Source organism: Falco naumanni, chromosome 1 (genome assembly GCF_017639655.2).
Source record: "Falco naumanni isolate bFalNau1 chromosome 1, bFalNau1.pat, whole genome shotgun sequence".
Classification (NCBI taxonomy): Eukaryota; Metazoa; Chordata; class Aves; order Falconiformes; family Falconidae; genus Falco; species Falco naumanni.
Window position 1 is genome coordinate 79791193 of NC_054054.1, and position 20744 is coordinate 79811936.

Below are 20744 nucleotides of genomic sequence, written 5' to 3' on the forward strand. Positions count from 1 at the left end.
TGAGCTAATAGCTGATGCACAGTGTGGTTCCAAGGCATCTGCATGATGGGGTCCTGCTAATTTATAACATTTTTCACTGTTAACTAAAGGTGATGGGGAAATTTTCCTAAGATTGTTTCACTAATCCAGTTTACAGCACAGCCACAAAACAGTTGCATCAGCACAAGTGCAAAGGCAATGGACTGTGCCATAGGTGCAAAAATAAAAAGCGGGAACCTCTTAAATCAACTTTGCTGACACAGAAAATACAGCTTGGAACTATGTCCTGATTTTTCCACGGGGTTTATTATTTTTCAATTCCATAGTCTGAACTCTCATGTAACTGTGCATTCCCCTTTACAGAGAAGAATCTCCACTAATTATGTGTTATTGTTCTGTCTGGACTTCAGAAGAAACAATGTATATGAATAATCGGTAGGAATTGAATTGTAATTTAATAGGAAGCGAAGCGGTCTCTCAGTGCTTCCCACTGTGTGATTAACATTCTGTAAGGAACGCCTTCATGTTTGCCATACAGAAACAAAGTTTAGACTTTCCTTCTTCCCTGTAGAATAAGGGAAAGGGTAAACAAAGAAAATCAATTATAAATGTTCCATTAATAAGAATGAAGATGGAATATATCTGTCACGGGGAAAAACCCTGGCTTGATTCCCGAGGGACTGCCTCTCAACAGTTTGGCTTAGCAAAGGCGTTTGAGCAGCTATTCTTGGTCAGATAAAGAGAGGCGCTGCTGGCAGCAAACACTCTGTGGAGACTTGAGATCTCTGCAGTATGCTCCCTGGCTGGGTCCAGATGCACTGATTCTCTAGGCACGAAAGCCCTATTATTTCATCAGGTTTTTGGAGAAAGCTGTGGGCATATTCCCAGAATGAAGAACATGGGATGAGATGATCGTAGAAATGACAATTATTTGAATAACGCTGAGAATGGTTTTCCTTTTGTTTCACCGTTATTGCTGAAATATTAATTACAAGCTAGGGCGTTACATATTATTTATACTAATGTAAATAAATAACCATATAAATCCTAGCAGTCTTATTCCCCAGCAAGCACATATGCTAGTAGGGCATATTTAAAAGAACAGAACTAAATCATTGCTAAATACAGAACCACTGCTTGAATTTACAACACCCTTTAGGGAATTAGTGTCCTCCCACTCCCTCAACAACAACAGAAATAGTTCATCCTACTGGCCAGACTAACTTCCAGACGACAGAATGTGACCAGCTGAAGCTGGTAGTTAGGATTACTACTCGTGGTGGCTACGGTTAAGCATATTTTGTGTAAGGTTTCAGAGAATCAAGGCCAAAATTGGCCTTGTCACCCTGTGATGAACACCTTTAACCTGGCTTAAACCCCTACAAACATATAGCAAATACCATGAGCTGTGCTTGGTATTGCTCTGATTAACTTTTTTTTCAAATTAATTCCATGTGTGGGCTTTCTTTTTCTAGAGTTCCTGGTTCCAGTTAAACTGGAAAGTCCCAATCACTTTCCAGTATGAAATGGCCACAGCTGGTGTTATCTAGGAATAGCTATTTCATGAGGACTTAATGAAAAGCATAAGCAGACCCAGGACGTATGTTTACAACAGAACCTATTAATTTCCACACAAGCTGAAGGTACTCAGTGGTTTGCAGGAGTGAGCTGCTCAGAAAACAGAGCCCCAGGGCCAGGGATTCGAAATCGGTGATAAGAAGGGTTTCTATTCTGTTTTAAAACTGATAAGTCAAGCCAGACCGAGTGCTAAATATTAATTTGTGAATGAGAAATGGAGAAAAAATGAAAAGCTTAAGCTCTGTTACAGACGATAATTTCAAACATTACTTCAAATGCAAATATGTCTCTCCAGCTTATTTTTCTTCCATTATTTTCTTTAAAAAGTGGAGGCTGATTTTCAACATCATAAACTGCTTTCCATTTTTCTTCCATTAATGTATCTCCCCTTGAAAAGCACCAAGCGGCAGTTGGTACACAGAGGTAAGTACTCATCAGGGACAAGTAGGCTTCAAGAGCTCCTGCATCTCACTACTGGATTTTGCCTTTTTCTGCCTTTAGGGAAAAGGTACCTCAGATATCTCAACCTTCTGGGTACACCCATGCAAATGGCAATCACAACGTTCACCTGCTTGGTGTAGGAACCCACCCTCTAAGAACCACCCTGATGACCCTCTAACACGGACCACCAGCGCTGGGTGGGACATCAGGTGGACCTGCCCGGGGCTGCCCGTGGCACTGAAGCAGCTGCTTCTCGACTGCACGGTAAAATGTTTGTGGTTTTTCCTGGTTATTTTTAACACAGATCAGTTCACTGATCTTATTTTCCATGTGGCCTCGGGGGGTGGCCTGGGGAGAGATGGTGGTGCTAAAAGTGTGAGATGGGAACAAGTGGCTGAAGGTCAAAACTGCTCCCGGCATGGGCCAGGAGGGATGCGCCTGGAGCAGTGCTCTCACCCGACACAGGGATGTCAGTGCCTTTGGGTCCCTGGAGCATCTGCGTGCGGACCGGGGGCTCCAGCAATGAGCAGATGAAGGCTGGTGCAGAGGGACGGGCTGAGACTTTCAGTCTAACCCCCTGGGAGGCTCTGAAATTACAAACAGCCCATCAGTTGTGGCACTTGCGTGGAGTGTGGAAATTCAGACTCTTGTATGGTCATGGCTCTTCTTCAGCACTTTCCTTCTTTACATATATGTTATGAAGGCAGAGGCAGTGAGGCGCTTAGACACATGAAGTGTCATTTTGATACTGCAGTTAGATATCTTCAAAAGGTAAAATGTATCACCTGTGCATACTCCCAAGTAGTATTTAACTCTGCTTTTATTTGCTTAGCTTTTTCTTTTAAATTTGATTAAGACCCTGAGGCTGGAAGACACTAGAAGAAATAAAAGCAAGCTTTACCCTCCTGTCACCTGCTATATAGTCATTCAAGCAGTTAATCCAGATCCTCTATGAGAATAACTGAAATGATATAGTGAAGAAGTCTTGCTTGGTCAGGTTTATCATCCACTTTATCATCTTTGCTTCCTTGAGAAGATGGTTTCTGAGTCTATATGAGAAGGTCAAACCCCTTTTGACCTTAAGGTTGCCAGCTGGTTCAGGAGATCAGCAGAAATTCTAGGACACAGCTGTGGAGGTATGTGAGTGCACTATTTTTTAAAAAATTGGATTGTGACGAGAAAGTTACATATTTTCTTGACATCAGAACCAAGAAGCTTACAGATACTATGAATAAACAGATCTCATTTTATTTTTAAGGATTTTTTTAAGGTATTTTTTAAAAATAATTAATCTTCCAATCTATAAACCACTAGAAATGGAACAGTAATCTTAGCCCTATCTGGAATATTAAGAACTTGAAACATAGATGCTTGGCTCTTTATTTTAAGAGTCATAGAATGAGTATGAATAATATGCTAATTGTGAACCAATCTGCTAACATGGACACCTGCAACAACACACTTGCTCCATTACATGCAACAAAGTCTATAAATAAGCAGGTGAATTATACTTTCCTCTTTACAAGATATCAGTGTCACTAATAGCAAGCTGTGCATTCTCGATTAGTGATTATGTTGCTGTGATTAAGTTACTTCTGGTGCTTTAAAAATAACCTTGGCTATTCCTCTTGTCTCAGAATTGCCTGGCAGAAATCATTCACAGGAGCAATGCCTGTGTCACACAATATCTTTGCAATGCTGCTGGATTAAGGACAGTCAGCGAGAAGAGTCCAAAGCACTTTCCAAGATTAGTTTCTCAGGAAAAGTGCTTTTGCCAGAAAACCTACGCTCCTAAGAGAGCGTAATCCACCGTCTACTGAGAGTAACAACAATCTTACCGTGATATTAGATAAAAAGCAGGGTAGAAAAGCTCCTTGGACAGCACGCAGCACAGTAGTTGGATTGAAATGGGTTTATCCAACTTGGCATTTTTTCAAAAAATCGCTCTATTTTTTTAATAGTATTAACAACTCTGCAGAAGAGTTGAGTAGGTAAACTGACAGGCTGGTTTTGTCACTGGGTGCTATTTATACAACTTACACCATGCAGTTTTACCACTGTGTGCTCCTTCTGACAAGGAGTGGGGATGCTATTGTGATGGCTCATAGCGGAACAGGCAACTCAACGTGACCTCCAGATACTACGCCAGTGAATATGTCTGTGCTGCAGCCATATCTTGAATGTTGAGTGCTGTTCTGTTTCCATGTTCTTGCCAATCTCATAAAATGATCTGCTAAAATGGGAAAAGGTACTGAAAGAGGTTGATGTGGATGTGCTTATCAACCTGTGCCATTTTGTTAATCTTAACAGCCAAATACTAGCAGTAATCTGGAATTAAAGACAATGTATTTAACTTCATTTTTTCAGGAAGTCTATATAAATTTTGTGTTCTCCCCCTCTCTCTCTTGAATGACTGAAGAGGCCGTAGGAGAGAGCTGTTAAATAATGACCATTCTGAAGAAGATGAATAAGGAGCAGTTGCAACATTTCATAAGCAAAACCCTAGAATTAAATTGCTAGAAATAGATTTAAAACATCAAAGGAAACACTTTTTCATGCAGTTCATAGCTAAATTGAGTCACCTTTTGCCGCAAAGAAGTTGCAGGGCAGAAACCATGAATGAGATTTAAGAGCAATTCTGGCAAGGATATTAGATGATAGGGATTCTTAACCTGACCTCAAACTGCGGTTTTTATGTTCCTGTGGCTTATACATAGTAGTAGTTTCTGCTATTAGGGTATGACTTGAAGAGCACATACTCGTATATTCGGTGCTACTGGAATACATATACCGTATTGTAACACAATTTATACCATCCAGATATTGTTTCTAGTACCCTGGCATTTAAGGAAGAAATAGAATATCGAAGTATACCTCTCCTTCAATTATTAGAAGATACGAGTGCACTGAAATGTATCAGTCTTTAAATCTGTACTATTAAAAATGTCATTAGTATGAATCTATATACAGACCATCACTATAATTTACAAGCAGGCCTCCAGACAGATGCAGATTCATTTAATAAAGTTACATATTTTTAGTCCATCAGGTTTATTCTGGATTCGGCTCTTTTATACTGGTGCATTTGAAATTCAAATGGAGCTGTGGCAGGATAGCATCTCTGTAACTGCTGTTCAGCAGGAGATGGCCTTGCCGGTGGCAGCAGGAGGCTTCTTCACTCAGCCCCTGGACCAGGAGCCTGTTCTCTCCTTGAACGCCACCAGGGCTTTTTCTTCAACATGCAGGTGTGGGGCAACCTCTTAAGTAATGAATGAGAACTGCTAAGCAGGGCACAAGAGCTTCCAAATTGAAAAATATCAGGTTTGTGTTGCTGTCCCTGTGCACTTACCACACAATAAATAATCCCTTGTGCTTGAAAAATACTCAGATACTTGATATGAAAAACGTAAACAACAAAAGTAGGGGGGACTTTTTATTTAGGCATCAAAGTGTCCAAAGAAACAAACCTGATGGTATTATTTAACATACCTTTTTTTTTGCTGCTACTTAAACTTTCTTATCTGTGCTGCTTGTACTTCAGCTCCCGGCCGTGCTAGGCAAGGGTTCGCTGGCCAAGCGGGGGCAGGGCAGGTAGGCAGTAATGCCCTTCCTCATCCCCATGGAGCCTGCAGCCCTGCTCCATGCTAAGGCACCATCCCCACAGCTGTGCGAGGGGCTCCAAGCCTCTGGCACCATCACCCACCTAAGGGTGTCCCGGGGCTCCGTGGTGGGGGGAGAGCATGGTGGGGGCTCTCCTTGCCTGGGAAGGGCCCAGCCCCTGCTGACCCTGGGCTCCTGTGCCTGCCGCCGCAGTGGTGGCCTTTCCCCACCATGGGTGCTGAGGACTGACGCGTTGTGACACACCGTCCCCTTGGCCTGGAGAGTGTCCCTGGTGCTGGGCTGCCCCGGTCCCCGCTCCGGCGGGGGGGCAGCCCCCCGGGGTGCTCGGAGAGGCCCACGCCGGTGTCCAGGGGTGCAGTAATCTGGAGGCTGCCCACTGGCAAGTAGGGTGATGTGCCTGTAGGGAACTGGAGGTGCAGAGACCCTGACTGTTGGGGTGTCAGCTGCCATTTGCTGCTTCAAGGGGTCTTTAGCCAAAAAGGTGGCTCCTGGGCAGCTCTTCAGTGTCCTCCACTCCATGGAAGTGATCTAAGTGACAACATGCAGGCCTTTCTCTAGAGCTAACTTTTTCTTTGGTTCACCCAGTAATTTTGTTGTGATTTTTTGAAATTATTTTTATTTTTATTTTTTTATGCTGGTGAAAGGTACAGAGTAAGAGAGCCCCAGACCAAAGTCTGGCTGGCGTGCCTATCAGAGCTGCCTTGATTTCTGCCGATCCTCCAGCTGCTGGTTCCATCTGTTGTCTCCTGCTTTTTCTTTCGCTTGCAAACACCTTAGGGCACAAGCCATTTCTGTGTGTGAATCCAAAGGGACCGGTATGGTGCAATATAAATCCTCAGCGCTTCAGCAATACAGACGGTATTAAAAATGCACAGCAAGAGCAGTATATTTCCAAGCACATCTGAAACAGACTTCTAATCAATGAATAATCAAGGATAGCGCAGTGTTCATTAACACTCTAGTTAAACATACGTGGCAGCCCTGATTTGTGCACTGAACCTTTTTTTATCGTCGCTTTAATAGTTTTCTTTTTCCCAACCATCCCTAAAGGGCAGTATCTGAGTGTGTGATTGGCAGTGCTTGTCTGTGCATGCTTGCTGGCAAATGCTGATCTTCTGAGTAAGAACTGAGCTGGTGGACACTGGCTCTGAATCACCAAGGGTTACTTGTTCGACAACATTTTGCTCCCAGCTCCTCCTCTTTACCCTTCAGCTGCTCCTCCCATCATGACTTGTGCCCATCTCTCCTTCTGTTCCCAGTCTGCTCTTCCATGCTCACTCCTCCTTCCTTTACTTTCCCAACAGCCGCTCCCCCAAGCTTTTCAGCTGGATTGTTTTGTGCTCTGTCACGCCAGGGTAGGAGCGCGCCCAGCCCCTGCTGGGCATCTCCAAGGCCTGGGGACAGCCGCCTGCTGTCATCTGCAATGGTCAGATGCAATGGCCATCTGCAGCGCTGTGCGGCTGGGAGGCAGCATGAGCAAACAGGGGCAGAGGCTGGCTTCGTCCTCAAGTCCTCACCTTCGTGGAAAAGTGTAGCCATTTAAAATACCAGTGTAGTTGAAGATGTGACATACTTACACAAGCGGTGCTACTCTTGTTATGTGTGCTTATATAGGTATTGATTTTCATACAGGAAGGGGGATAACCTTTATTTTTCTTGTCTGTCTTTATGCTATGCAAACTTCTTCCACAACTGATAGTACACGTCTAATGATGGAAGCAGAAGACCAGCCTTCTCATTGGTATGGTTATATTTTGTACCGAAAAAGCCTAGTAAGTCACAGAGAGATAAAAGATGGGAAAACGTGACTGCTGTGTCATTGGATTATGGGTTAAATCATATGACTTCCAAATTTTCAGCAGCAACAAGACATGTAATGTCATTCAAAAGGCACTTCCAGTTGTGAGCAGCCACATGGTGGCCATCAGGGCTTCCTCAGCCCTCGCAAACGAGCTGCCTTGCTGGAGGGGTCTGTTCCTGAGGCGGAGGGAGATACCAGGCAATACTGCAGCTGTGGCATGTTCCGCTTTTTCTGCCTGCTTAGACTTGGTAGTTTGTTTTATTTTAAAACAGAGTTTCTCAAGGAACAACTGTGGTATCTGGGTGCAGCAGTCTGTGAATACAGGAGTGTATGAACTTGCTGCCAAGGTTTTTGCTGGAAGGCTGGGGAAAAAACACCTGATGTTTTGTTTACTGGGATTTACTGGTAGCAGTGTTAATGATGCTGTTGATTTGATAAGAGGGTCATTGCAGATGGTCTGAAGATGGCAGGCCATGCTAAAGACTTTACCCTTAATATGCCATTTCTATGCTTCCCCAGGTTTGACTCTGAGGGTTGTGCTTTGTCTGTTACTATGTAATGTGGTTTTGTTTGGGGTTTGGGGTTTTTTTTGCTATGCGAATGAATGTATTTGTCGGTACTTATGGCAAGTCTGAATTTGGTTAAAAAAACCCTGGAGGTCTCAGGAAAGCTACTATTTTATTGGAGTATTTATTGGCTTTGTCGACATCAGAATGACTTTTCTCATGCTCAAGTTAAGGTAGTGACACTGTGAAATGGATTCAAAATTAACAGCCAAATGAACACCGGTACTAATCTTTGCATGCTGCAGATCTCTAACGCCACTCTTCCCAGTTGCCAGTCCCCCTGCTGCAGGTTGCCAGCCCTGCAGTGACTGATGGGGTGCCTGGTGAATGGTGTTTCTTCAGTCCACACTGTGGCATCTCGGTTTCAGCTGCAGATTTTGGCTTAGGATGCCAGGCTGGGCTGGGACAGCTGAGGCATGGACACATGCTCTTCTGCTATCCCTGGGTGGAGTAGGGGAGGTCAGGAAATCAAATTCTGGGATTAGTAACACGATATACCACAGTGGGAAAGTGCATCAGGGCTCATCTACTGGATCCTGAACACTTCTGAGAGCATATTCAAAGTCTTTTGCTTTGGTGTGGGCTTTTGGTGTGGTTTTTGTTTGGGTTTTTTGGGTTTTTTTTTGGTTGGTTGGGATTTTATTTTATTTTATTTTATATTTTATTTCAGTGGACTGAGCTCCTCTGTGAATTACGGTCCAGTGAACTGTGGTAGAGCTGGCCTGTTCTCCCTGGGCTCGTGGAGCAAACTGCAGGAAGACATTAGGAAGAGTATCAGAACTCTGAAGTAGATGACCTGCAGCCACATTAATTATTGATTGTGTTAGAAGTCGATGAGTTGTGCTAAATTAATCTGTGCCAAGGTAATGTGAATTAAAAGCCGCTTAAATATTTAATTCTGGACTCTTTCTGTTTGGCAGAAATTTGAATGAAAGGCTACACGCGAGTCATGACTTTTCAGTAAAGACAAGCTATCAGAACAAAAGTAATATCTAAATGTAAATCATGATTTATTAGAGGAGAAACCTCTTGCGTGTAAACATTTTAATGGAGGACTGGAAAGCTTTCCAGATGAAATTCTCTAAATGCAGGGTGATAGATGGAGATTTTCTTGTTATTAGTTCAATTCCTGCGTATTTTACTTTAATTAAACCTTGCTGCATTTGAGGTAGTGCATGAGGCACTGTGGGGAGAGAGAGCCTGGAAGCCTGTAGGAAGCAAAGGAGGACTCTTGGCTGAGACTCCATATGTTTGCTGCAGCAATGCACCACTGTACAGCTGGAGCACAGCTTGAGTGAAATGAATCTGTAGATGACTGGTGAGAGGAAATAAGGGGGCTAGATCTGACATTGGAGAGATATATGTGTGTGTGCGTATATATATCAGGCAAAAGAATTTGCTTATGGTTCTGCATGGGGGGCTTGTATTACTAGGGGAGGACTCAGGGAGCCAGAGCCCTGCATGTCAGCAGCACCAGTTAAAGTGCCTTTGACAGTGAGATAAGTCCTGTTGAATAAAAAAGTTAGCATCACTCCATCTGAAGAAGGGCCACTTGGATCTCCTCAGCATGCTGAGATTGTGCTGCATTGCCCCACAAATTTTTTTGAAGGGCTTTGTGGTATCGTTAATACAGTTTTGAAGGTTGACACGCATTCTTGATTGGTTTAGGTGCTGCAGCTCCAAATAAATCCTTCCCTGGCTTCTCCCAGCTTCTCTACAGAGAAACATCCTTAATGTAAAGCAGGCCTGGTCCTGAAGTAGAAATGCATTTTATTTCAGCATTGTCGTGCATACAGGCTAGAGTTATCTTTAATGAGAAGAGAAGGCTCCTGCCCACTGCAGTTTCTTCCTTCCCTTTTGTCTCACTTCATTCCTCCATGTACCAGAGAGTGCTTTGGCAGCCGAGGGTATTTGTCTTGTTTTTTCTCACCCTTCACAAAGGCTGTCCTCTGCTTAACATGCACATTTTTTCCTTCAGAGCCATTTTCCTCCGTAGGCTCGCTGAGCTGGCCAGCTGCCAAACAGTAGGGTGAGCTGCATGAAAAAGCCTTGATCATTGACAGGCTGTCTTACAATTTCTTTCTTGTATTCAAGATGCAGATGGATGTTATTAGAAAGGTTTTTCCTTTGAGTGTGCGTGGCTTGTCCGCATGCCCGAGATTAGTGCTCAGTACTCATATAATGCTTTTCATCCTCAAAGGGGCTTTACAAGCACCAGGCCGCAGAACGCCCCTGCGAGGTAGGTGCGCACGTTTTGTTATGTGCTTTACAACAAGGAGGGACACATGTTTGTGACTTGTTCAAAGATGTATCACACAGCAAGCATTATAAAGGAAGGAAATCTTTACACTTTCCTAATGTTCTTCTTTGATGTTTTCCTGTCTAAAAAAATCTTAAGATTTCACCATGGCAACGTGTTTTTCCATACGAAAGAAGCGATTAGTGACATCAAAAATTAAAATGTATCTCAGGTTATGGTAGTACTAGATAAATATGCAGCATTTCTAAAATTTATGAGGCCAAATTTCCTACTGCACTAAGCTTCAATTAATACAGCAGAACGGGAGCCTAAGGGGATCATCAGAGACCCAAGTCTGATAGAAGATTTGGAGCGCTTGCCTCAAACCATACTTCAAAACAGAGGGGAATGATTTTAAGAGGAGTGATGAAAAATGCCTGTCTTCTCAGTTGAAAGGACAGTGCAGGATTCCCCCCCCCATACACCCCTTTAACTGCACGATTATAATTAAGACAGCTACAGTAACAGCAACAGCCCCAGTATGAGCTGCCTTCTCCTGAAAGCTCTTGTAATATTGCATCTCATCTTAGTGAGGGGACTGAAATAAGCCGTGGCTGTGAAAGACATCTTTATAATTACGTATTCTCCCTGAGCTTTCACTGGCATGGCTGCGTTGGCATGCTTCACCTTGCACGGGCAAGCCAAGGAAAGTTTCAAGTGGCAACCAGCATACATAATCCGGCTAGGGCCAAGCTCGCGTGAGATGTGGTTTCTCAACTAGGTTGGCAAGCCCTTGAAGGGTGTCTAATAATCGGCGTTAAGGGTCTTCGTAGCCTTGCTGAGCCTCAAGACCTGCACAGGTAGCTGGAGGATATCAGCTTGGAAAACAGTAGCCACCTTGGCCCCGTAAGGAGCAGGCAGGAGCGCCGGGATGGTGAGGCGCTCGTCCTGAGCAAGCCGGCGGGGGCTGGCTGGGGGGGGCGGTAAGCACACGGATTCACTTGGTAGACATACACCCACTTTATGCTTTTTGGGTAAATAGATTGAGAATAGCCATCTAGCTCAAGTCATGAGGAGGGGCAAGCTAGATAGGCTAACGCAAGTGTTTATTTTAATTCTGTTCCATCTTCCCTATTTTGACTAAGCTTTGTTTCCTTTAAGATTATTTTTTTTCACTGAGTAGATAAACACATAGTTATGTCCAGTGAAAAAAGGTGCTCTGCAGCATCTCAGGAAAGATACTGGGAATTAGTTACTGAACTCTCTGGTGGAGCGGAGAGGACCGCAAGCCCACGCTGCATACCGTTAGGGTAAAGGAGCGGAATGGTATAAACTAGTTGTGCTTTTTTTAACTCCAAAAAGGGGTCCTTACTTGTTTTCCAGAATAATTCTACATTTGGATCTTATCTCCTTCTTACTACTCTGGGAAAGGTATCTGGCCCCACAAATTACTCTGGAGAAAAGGGAAATGTAAGTTCTTTTCTGGTTTTCTGACCACTATACGGTGTTTCAAATGAACTTAGGTAAATGCTGGACAGATATAGTGTGGGAAATTACAGTTGGAACAAGCTACCACATTTTTATGGAGTCCACATCCACAGCCTTGAATGTCAGCTACCCTATTTCACTTTATGATCTTGTAAGTGAGTAGGTATAGGCCAATTAGGCATTTTCAGTTGCCTTCAAAAGGGTTGCATTTAATCTTAAATATCTGGGGCAAAGAGATACTCCACCAGGGCTATGAAGTACCTGTGTGGGTTTTATGACAAAATGTACGTATGCTGATTGCAAAACCATGAGATGTTTAATATTTCAGAGCTATGTAATGATTTGGATATGTTCAGTACTTTTAGTCCTCTTTAAAAACGACAAAACCAAAGATTTGAAAACACTGCGGAATGGGTTCAGTCCACCGGTGTACCAGGATTTTTTTTTTTTCAGATTCCCTTGCATCTTATCCACCTACAAATCCTTTTCTTATTTCCCGCAAGACTATCCTTGGAACTGTCAGGTTTGAAGCTCCCACAAAGTGAAGTGCAACTTGACTCCCACGTGCACAGATCTTTGGAGATCTAACCACAGCAGGAAAATATTTCCCCTAGCCTCAGTGTCTGTCTCCAAGTTCAAATTAACTGAATACCCATACTATTATTGCTGGGTTCAAAAAAACATATTTTTGCTTGAAAGGGCCCTCTTTGCAATGTGAAGATGCGCTGATGTGTGTTTTTAATCAAATGTATTTACATTACCCAGGAGTATCAACCCAGTATCTGGCTCGGAGGTTTACACGTGCGGCGAGTGGGACCCTCACCGCAAGTGTATTGGTGATGAGCGTGGGTTAAGAATTACAGGTGCTTCAGATAAAACTTCAGAAAGTCTGTCTGGATATAACAAAATATCCATGCAAATATTTAACTTTGGGAGCATTGGTTTTATTTTTGGAACGCAAGGGACCAAGACAAATTAATTAAAAATGAAATGTTCTCTTGTGCTTGAAGTCCTCTCCTCCACAGCACAAGGAATCTAACTTCATACCTGAGTGCAACGGTAATGCGAAGGCTGGAGGCAAAGCTGTTAGCTGTTCACATCGATGGAATGAAGCTACACAGCTCACTTCCACCTGAGAGAAGAGCCATTGTAAAGATGTGTGCGTGGCTAACAAGACACAGATGTCGCCACTGGGCGAACAGGGGAAGATTGTTCTGCGGCCGGTCACGCACCCTCCCCCAGGAGCCTGCTGAGCCCGCCTGAGACAGGTCTGTCTTTCTGGGGTTCCGACAGTGCACCCCCAGAAAGCCAGAGACTAAGAGGGGCACATCGATCCTGTGCTGCAACACTGCGAGATCTCCCTGGGACCCTGGTGAGGATCAGGGACACGGAGTGGGTCCTTAGCTCTTTCAAACTGGCAGGATTTTGTTGATCTCATTAAAATACATGGATTTAAATCAGGTGAGGACCTGGACTGCAGCACAACAGTAGAGTGAAGCAGAAGTGAGCCACCCTAGCTCTTCTGCCGCTGCAGAATCTGCTTCCTCACGTGGGTGCTGATTACACACAAACAAGAGCACATGGACGCCAAGCCCCACTCTCCAGATGATTTGTGGGAGGATTCTTCTGAAGCATTTCAAATCCCAGGGACTAAATACACAGAGCTGTCTCCATTCCGGCTAGCTTGAGCTGAAAGAAAATAAACAAAAATTTGGATAACGGGAGTACGCTTATTGTGGCAGTGTACAGGGCTCTCGTCATGCCAGTCAGATGCCAGCATGTGTCTGCAGCCTTTTAAGTTGCTAATCGCACAGAAAAGGGAAAATTCCTAGCAGCTAGCTTCATCCTGACAAAATTTTCAAGAGTTCATGTTTTTCAAAAATGTACATCTTCCAAAGTGTCACTTGATTTCCCAAAACCCACTAATCGCAACTACCCCTTTAGGTACAATTGCTTCCTATGTTTCAGTTTCTCTTCCTGACTTAGAAGACATGTTTACAAGATACACTTGGTCGGCTACAGATGTTCATTGGCAACTTCCCTGTGCTAGTTGCTCTGCTAAGCACAGTAACAATGAAAGAGGTAATTTTTTTATTTTTTATTTTAGATTTGCTCTGGAAATGAAAAGTGAAGCAGACAGCAGGTCTCCATGTTTCCCCAGCAGTGGCACAGCGGCAACGGTGGATGTTCTCTGCACAAATCAGCTGGTACGGCAGTAGGAAGACGGCTTTTATCACAGCTACCTGTGGAATGGTTAAGGAATATTTGAAGTAGTTACTTCCTAAATGAAACAAATGGGGAAATTAACACGAAAAACTGAGGGAAAGTGATAATTTATTGCTGTCTTTCTTAAATATAGATCCAGGTAACACAAGGAACACGCTGTATAGAATTCCATCCCACAGTCAGTGACTGCCTACCTGTGCAGTCCACTTATTTTCGTCTGTTTCTTCACGTCTCTGTTTTTGTATTCCTCAAGGATTCCTTGCTCCAACTTAATTCAATGCTTAAACTTATCATTGTGTATTTGTACAGAAGCTGAAGGTCCCAGTGGAAATAGGGATTTCTTTGTATTAAGTTCTTTACATAAAGAAGGGAACAGAAAGTCTTAATTTTCACTACTGTCATTACGGGTGATGGTAGAGTCTGTGTGAAACAAACTTGGTCATAACCATGTTTTGAACACAAACTATTTTTTTTTCTATGATCTGTCTAATAAGACTGTTCTTGGACGGTGGATGCAGGGAGGAGCTCTGCACACACAAAGTTGGGCATATTGTCGTGAAATTGTCCAGAATGATCAGGATGATTCCATGATAAGCTTAGGTCACCTTGGTAACTTACCTCATGTCAATCCGTCTGCAATATGCTTTCTTGGTATGAGGTAAAACTAGTTTTTAATGCTGTTTTATTCCAGGTACTGGATGGTTTCTTCCTGGAAAAATAAATGGAACATAAACTGATGGAGTGTGGTATCACTGATTTGTAAGTAACAAAAATATTAACTTTTTTAGCATTTACTGAACTTAAAGTTGATTCTATCCATTTAAATTGGTACCTAGTACTTGTCACATTGTGATATAGGTGTGAATATGCTTTGCCAGGATATGTATGCACAGCACAGAAACATTCACTGAAGTTCACACCCACACATCCCCATATGCTTTGAGCAGATCTAAATGGTGACTGAAGGATGAAGAAGCCTGAACCGCATAAACAGCGTACACAATGACTATTAATTTCACAGCAAGGGAATAATTTATAAAGGTTGTTAGGAAGCAATGTAAATGCAAATGCTCTTCTAATAAGCACCGGCAGTATCATGTTGGAAGGTATTTGTGATGCGGTATAGCACGTTAAAGCGAGCGGGGAAGAGCGCGGGTGAATTCTGTGGAAGATGGTGACAAGAGTGAAGAGGTGGCAGCTGACGGGAATGTGGCATCTGGGGACTCGGTCCAAGGAACAGTTCTAGCACAGGCTGCCTTAGCGCTGCAGTGAGTAGTGCTTGGTGGCTGAGCGAGGGCAGGCAATATCTGGAATAATCAATCAATAATTCGTTATGAAAAAACGCTGCCAACTGTAAACTTAATTTGTAGAATAATGCCCTGCAGTAGTGCCAAAAGTTATGAATGCATTCAGGTTTCTTGAAACAGTTAGTACAGACTGAAGCCAAACACTTCAATCGTCTATAATAAAGCTGACTTTTAGAAAAACAGGTTTCTGATGGTAGACAGCGAAAACTGGGCAATCACTACGGAATCCTAATACTGAAAATAGCACATTTGGAGTGAAAGGTCTTAATACAAAGTTAACAATTTTTTCTCTTATAAATATTTCATATCTTTGTGTAGGAATGAAATTCCTGCCTCCTTTGTGTTTCATTTTCCTTGCAGAGCTTTACATGTTTTATTTATCATTCTGCATGATCTATTAGATAACTTTATCATCCTAATGTTTTCTGAAAAGCAGTATCATGGATATTAATGATCATCTGGCTATCTGTCGTTAATATATATGAGTTAAATTCTTTTAAAGACTTGGCCAGCTTTAAATAAACACTAATCCTCTCTAGATCTACTTCTAGACAATTTCCTCTTTTCGTTCTTGGGCACAATCATGTAATGTTTGGATTGTAGAAACTTCAAAAGATTATTTTAAACAACTTGATTACAGTAATATTAAAAAGAGTAAGTTTGTAGTTTCTTTTAGGGAATATATTGGTTTGAAAACAGAATACTGCAATGTAAGTTTACGCTTTAATTTGTTCAGTAATGAAAACTATAGAAGGTAGTGAATAAGAGTGAAATATTTTTTTTCTTATTTGGGATGCTATTTACTGAAATACAGTTTTAGAAATACATGTGACACTGAATATATATTTCACAAAACTGTGTTATAGCACACTGTCAACAGTTGAAATCACTCCTATGTGGATCCTGCCTGTATTAGATTGTGGATGACTCTTTGCAAAGGAGTAGAGTGCATTTTTTAACCTATATGTCATTCGGAGAGTGTCACCTGTCTAGAAGGACCTTGGTTTTGGCACCCCAGCACCAAAGCACAGACTTTCTTGCCATGTGCTTTGCGCCACCCCACCGAAACAACCTCTTTCACTACACATCCTGATGATGACAAAAAGATGCTATTTGACTGTTTCTATGTCTGTAGTTAATTTTCTGTTTAAAAAACCTCACAATGCTGTTAGTGTTGTTAGTGACAGCACTTTGCAGTGCTTTCCTTATGTTTCAGAATATTTTACCTAAGAAGCTGAGCCAATAGTTTTGTGCCTCTTTTCACAGAAGGAGAAGCTGGAGCAGATGATGATGAAGCGAGGTTCTGAGCACCCCTTTCCCAGTGGAGGTACCAGGACAGGAGACTCACAATCATCTCCCATCATCACTTCCAGCCCTGAGGGATTAGGGGCACGCCTGTATCATGGTCACAAGCATGAATGAAGCTTGTGCAGACATATCTGGGCTTACTTCAGAAGCACAGGCTTGGCCTTCAAGAGTTCCTGGTCATGTGTTCAGTGTTCATACAGTATGTAGTACAATAGCATCCATCACTATGTCTCCCAGGTGCTGCTGCAATACAGATGTCAGCCACCTTTCCTTTTGCCTGGGCACCTTTATCAGTGCCACTGAAGGGAAGGAACACTGTGTGGGCTGTAAATTCCTCGCCAAAGACCATGTAAATACTTGGACAGTTAGTTCATGCTGGTCCCTGAGCTGCCGCTGCGAAGTATTAAACTAACTAGTTAAAGATGGTTTGCATGCATTTGCAGCTACAGCGGAAGTCGAATGATAAATATTCCCAACCTACTTGCAAATAGTGGCAAATTCTGAATAAATGTATGAAATGCAGTACTCAAATTCTTCTCTTTTTCCTTTAAGAAAAAAAAAAAAAAAAAAGACAAATTTTGCTTTATGGCACAGGTCAGTTTCTCTTTTATAACCTTTTGAATTTTGTACTGCCTTACACGTACAATAGGACTATAAATCTACAGTAAACATTCAAGGATTATTTTAGCACAGTCTGTCTGAAGTTGCTGACACCTTTCTATCCTACCCTCCAGTGCAGGGGCACTGAGTGGTGGTTATATACTGTGCCTCACTGTGCCTGTACGTCAGTGATCGCTGGTTAACAAATAGCCACCTAACTATAGGATGTTGTGTAAAAACCTAACAAACAAAATCCCCAAAGAAACAAACAAACCCACATGCCCTTCATCATGCTGTAAAAGATGATAACAAGTGGAATTGCGAATAGTAATGATCCCATCCGTGTAAAAACCCCGAAAGGAGAGAGAGCATTCTTGGAAACGCTGCCATCTCAAAAGACAGAGCACAGGGGCTGATCTTGTTCAGAGGAGAGTCTCCCCTCAGTGGTGGCCTTACTTGTACTTGGAATCATTCATCTTGGACTTAAAATCCAATAAAATTGGCTTCTGCCCAGCCTGGCGGGGATGGCTGTCGTTCTCAAGGTCAGCTCTGGGGTGGGTCAGCAGGCTGATCCCTCCGTTCCCCTTTGCTGCCCACCTCCCCAAATGGCTGTGAGCAGCTTTGTGTGGCTGCGGAGGAGGAGGAGGTGCCCAGGCAGAGCTGGGAAGGAGCCGGCCAGTTCTGGGGGCTGAAGCTCAGCGACTTGAATCTGCTTCAGCTGCCTTGACATCTCCAGAAGATAGACAAAAATGGGTATTTATCCAAAGAAAGGGGATAAAAGGACATCCATGGGTTTCTATCCATACCAACTGGATGTGATTTACTCACGTCCCCAAAGAGGTGATGTTGTGGTTCCCTGCCAGGGCAGAACGGCCTCTCCTGAGTTTAACTGGGGGTAGGAGATAGCTGGTGTCATGAATAAAAAGCCATGCAGCTAACTCAAGTGCAAGCCTTTCAAAGCGTGAGTATCTTTAAAAATGAGGGTTAGCAAATAAACACAGCTCACAGGAATGCTGAATTTCTTCCCTTGGCATTTTACTATTTGTCCTGACCATTTCAATTTATCCCTTAAAAGAAATGGAGAGATTCAGCAAGGTAGAAGCTCTGTATTTCTAAGGCAAAATACTTTCCTAAAGGATTTTAGCATAGTGTTTAGCTGTAGCTCTCCGAAAGCATATTATGCTTAGCTGTCATATTTTGAGTTGCAGCCTTTTCATATTGCTGAAACATCAATACTGTATGTACTGCATTTAATGTATATAGTTAACTCTTGGTTTCCTAGTGTATGTATGGGTTAGGAAACCTATGTAATGTAACAACACGATCGGTGCAAACACAACACCCCCCATTCCCACCAAGTGATTATGAATCAAGCTGCACAATGCAAACTGAGGAATAACCAGAAAGGAAACGCAAAACGAATGGCAGGTCTTGGTTCATGTGTGTATTCTAAAACACACCGATCTGCTGTTGAGGTTAGAAAACAAGAAAGATGGTGAGACTAAGAGAATGTGAAAGTTGCTGAAACATTTGATGCTGTATTTTTTTCTTAATATTTGCATGAAAAATAGGGGTTTCTAGTGACAATAATATGTGTTCTCTAATAATTATTGTCCTTAATCTGTATCTTAATTATTTTTTTCTGTTTTTTCCCCCTCCCTATTCAGTTGTGAGAAGTACTCTCATTTCAGCTAGAAAAAAACAGCATAAAGGACAGACTTGTACCCACCATGATATAAAAAATCAGAAGCATCTGCATTATACAAATATGTTGCTTACAGACACTGAAAAGGTGTTAATGCAACACAGTCTTAAATATTATCAAGAGATTGTTGAGCGTATTTGTTCATAGTTCTCTAGCTTTTGTTAATTCATGCCCGTTTCTAACAATCCCCGTAGCGTGAGTTAGGCCTTTGACATCTGTTTGTAACGACTGAGATTTGTTACACCATTTGTTACACCGGTCAGAGCACAATTAGAGCCCCTGGAACCCCATCAGCTGAAGTTAAATATCGCTGTGAATCACAGGTATTGTGTCACCAGATAACACAACAAAAAATTAATCAGTGAAACACTTTGCTTGATACTGTTATAGCTAATAGGTCTGAAATGAAAGATAATTGCGTATTAAAATAGAGTGGGTAGCTCCGTTTTGATGTAGAGATATGAAGATGTCAGGCAAGCTCCTCTGTAGCAGGAGGTGATGGGTGCCCTGAAGTGATTGAGGAGCCCAGGAGAGCATTCCTTGCATTCCTGCGGGACTTGCCCTATCCCTGTATCCCACAAAAAAAGGGAATTGTAGCAAGCAATTGAGTTGGGAGGCTGAGCTTCAGAAAAGCTGGCGCTCCCCTAGAATGCCAGGCTTGATTAATTTGAAGAAAGGATACTTTCTGGATGATGAATGCAAGGCATATTACAAAGTGTTGTTTTTTTAGGGCAACAGACATTACATTTTCAATCTGTTCGTTAAAGCAAATAAATAATCCCCCGTGAGGACTACTAATAAGCACAATGTGGTCAGGATGTGGAGCCCTCCCTAGTCTTTTCCCATAGTCTGCCCAGAATTGTTGGTATTCGCTGCAAAAATATTTTGCTGACACAGATGAGTGGGATTGTCCCAAGGAGTTATCTTTGTTAATGAGCCATATCTAGAAATTCGGTAGGTTTGGTAGGTGACTGCCTGAAGCCACAGGCTCTTCGAGAGCCAAGTGCCTGTAAAAGTGTTATGATTTTTTCTCCTGAGACCAGGAGTTTTGTAAGGGGGAAAAATGGTTATCCCTTTGACTTGTTACAAATAAAAAATTGCAGAGACTAAAATATAACTAACCGTTGTGATTAAAAGGTGTAACACCCCCAGCGAGTGGAAATGGAGCAGATTCCTTAACGTGGATGTTATTTATATTGTGTGATCCGTATCAGCAAAGGATGCTCGTTGCTTGTAAAAGCAAATACATTAATAGTATTACGCTGCCCTTAAACAGCACATCAATAATATTTCCACGACTAGCGTTTGTCAAGCCGCTGTCGAGACGTGCTCGGTGTGGTGGCAAAACAAAGAAAATCAGCCATGTTGCGAGACCTTTATCCTTTAAAACCTTAAGTTCACGTGAGAAGCAGCAGCCGCTCGATAACCCCCCTCCCCCCCCAAAATGTGAAATTAAAGATTACCCACTCAAAAAAACATGAAATCAAAGATGACCCACCCCACCCCAAAAACGTGAAATTAAAGATTTCACACCCATCCCTTCCTCGCCATCATCCCAGATCGCGATGACAAGAGGGGACAGCCGGCATGCAGAGATTACTTTTGAAGAAGAGTGACAACAGGTGGCCTCGCCCAAGCAGGGAGTTCCCAGATCGAGCCTTGATTTTATTCATTTATTTATTTATTATTTATTTTTAATGTCCAGCTCGCTCATCGCCGGTATCCAGAGGATGCATCCGCGGAGCGGCGAGGATGATGCACACGGGCAGGATTCGCTTTTAGGGTTAAAAACCGGATTCTCGGGGGGTGGGGGGATGCTGATGCAGCGCTGGCGGGGTCTCGGGGGGGGAAGGGGGGGGGGCGGGTCGCTGGGGGCCGAGGCCGG

General features: G+C 42.8%; 1 long non-coding RNA gene across 2 annotated transcripts; it reads left to right on the forward strand.

Annotated features, from left to right (window-relative positions):
• The first annotated feature begins 8696 nt into the window (after positions 1-8696).
• Positions 8697-17143, forward strand: LOC121091422. 2 transcript variants are annotated; one of them, XR_005828922.1, is made up of 4 exons: positions 8697-8849; positions 11609-13920; positions 14631-14698; positions 16513-17143. It is a non-coding gene; the product is annotated as an uncharacterized LOC121091422 (long non-coding RNA). The 2 variants fall into 2 exon arrangements; XR_005828923.1 differs by having other exon boundaries at positions 13821-13920; positions 16513-17134.
• Positions 17144-20744: the final 3601 nt, after the last annotated feature.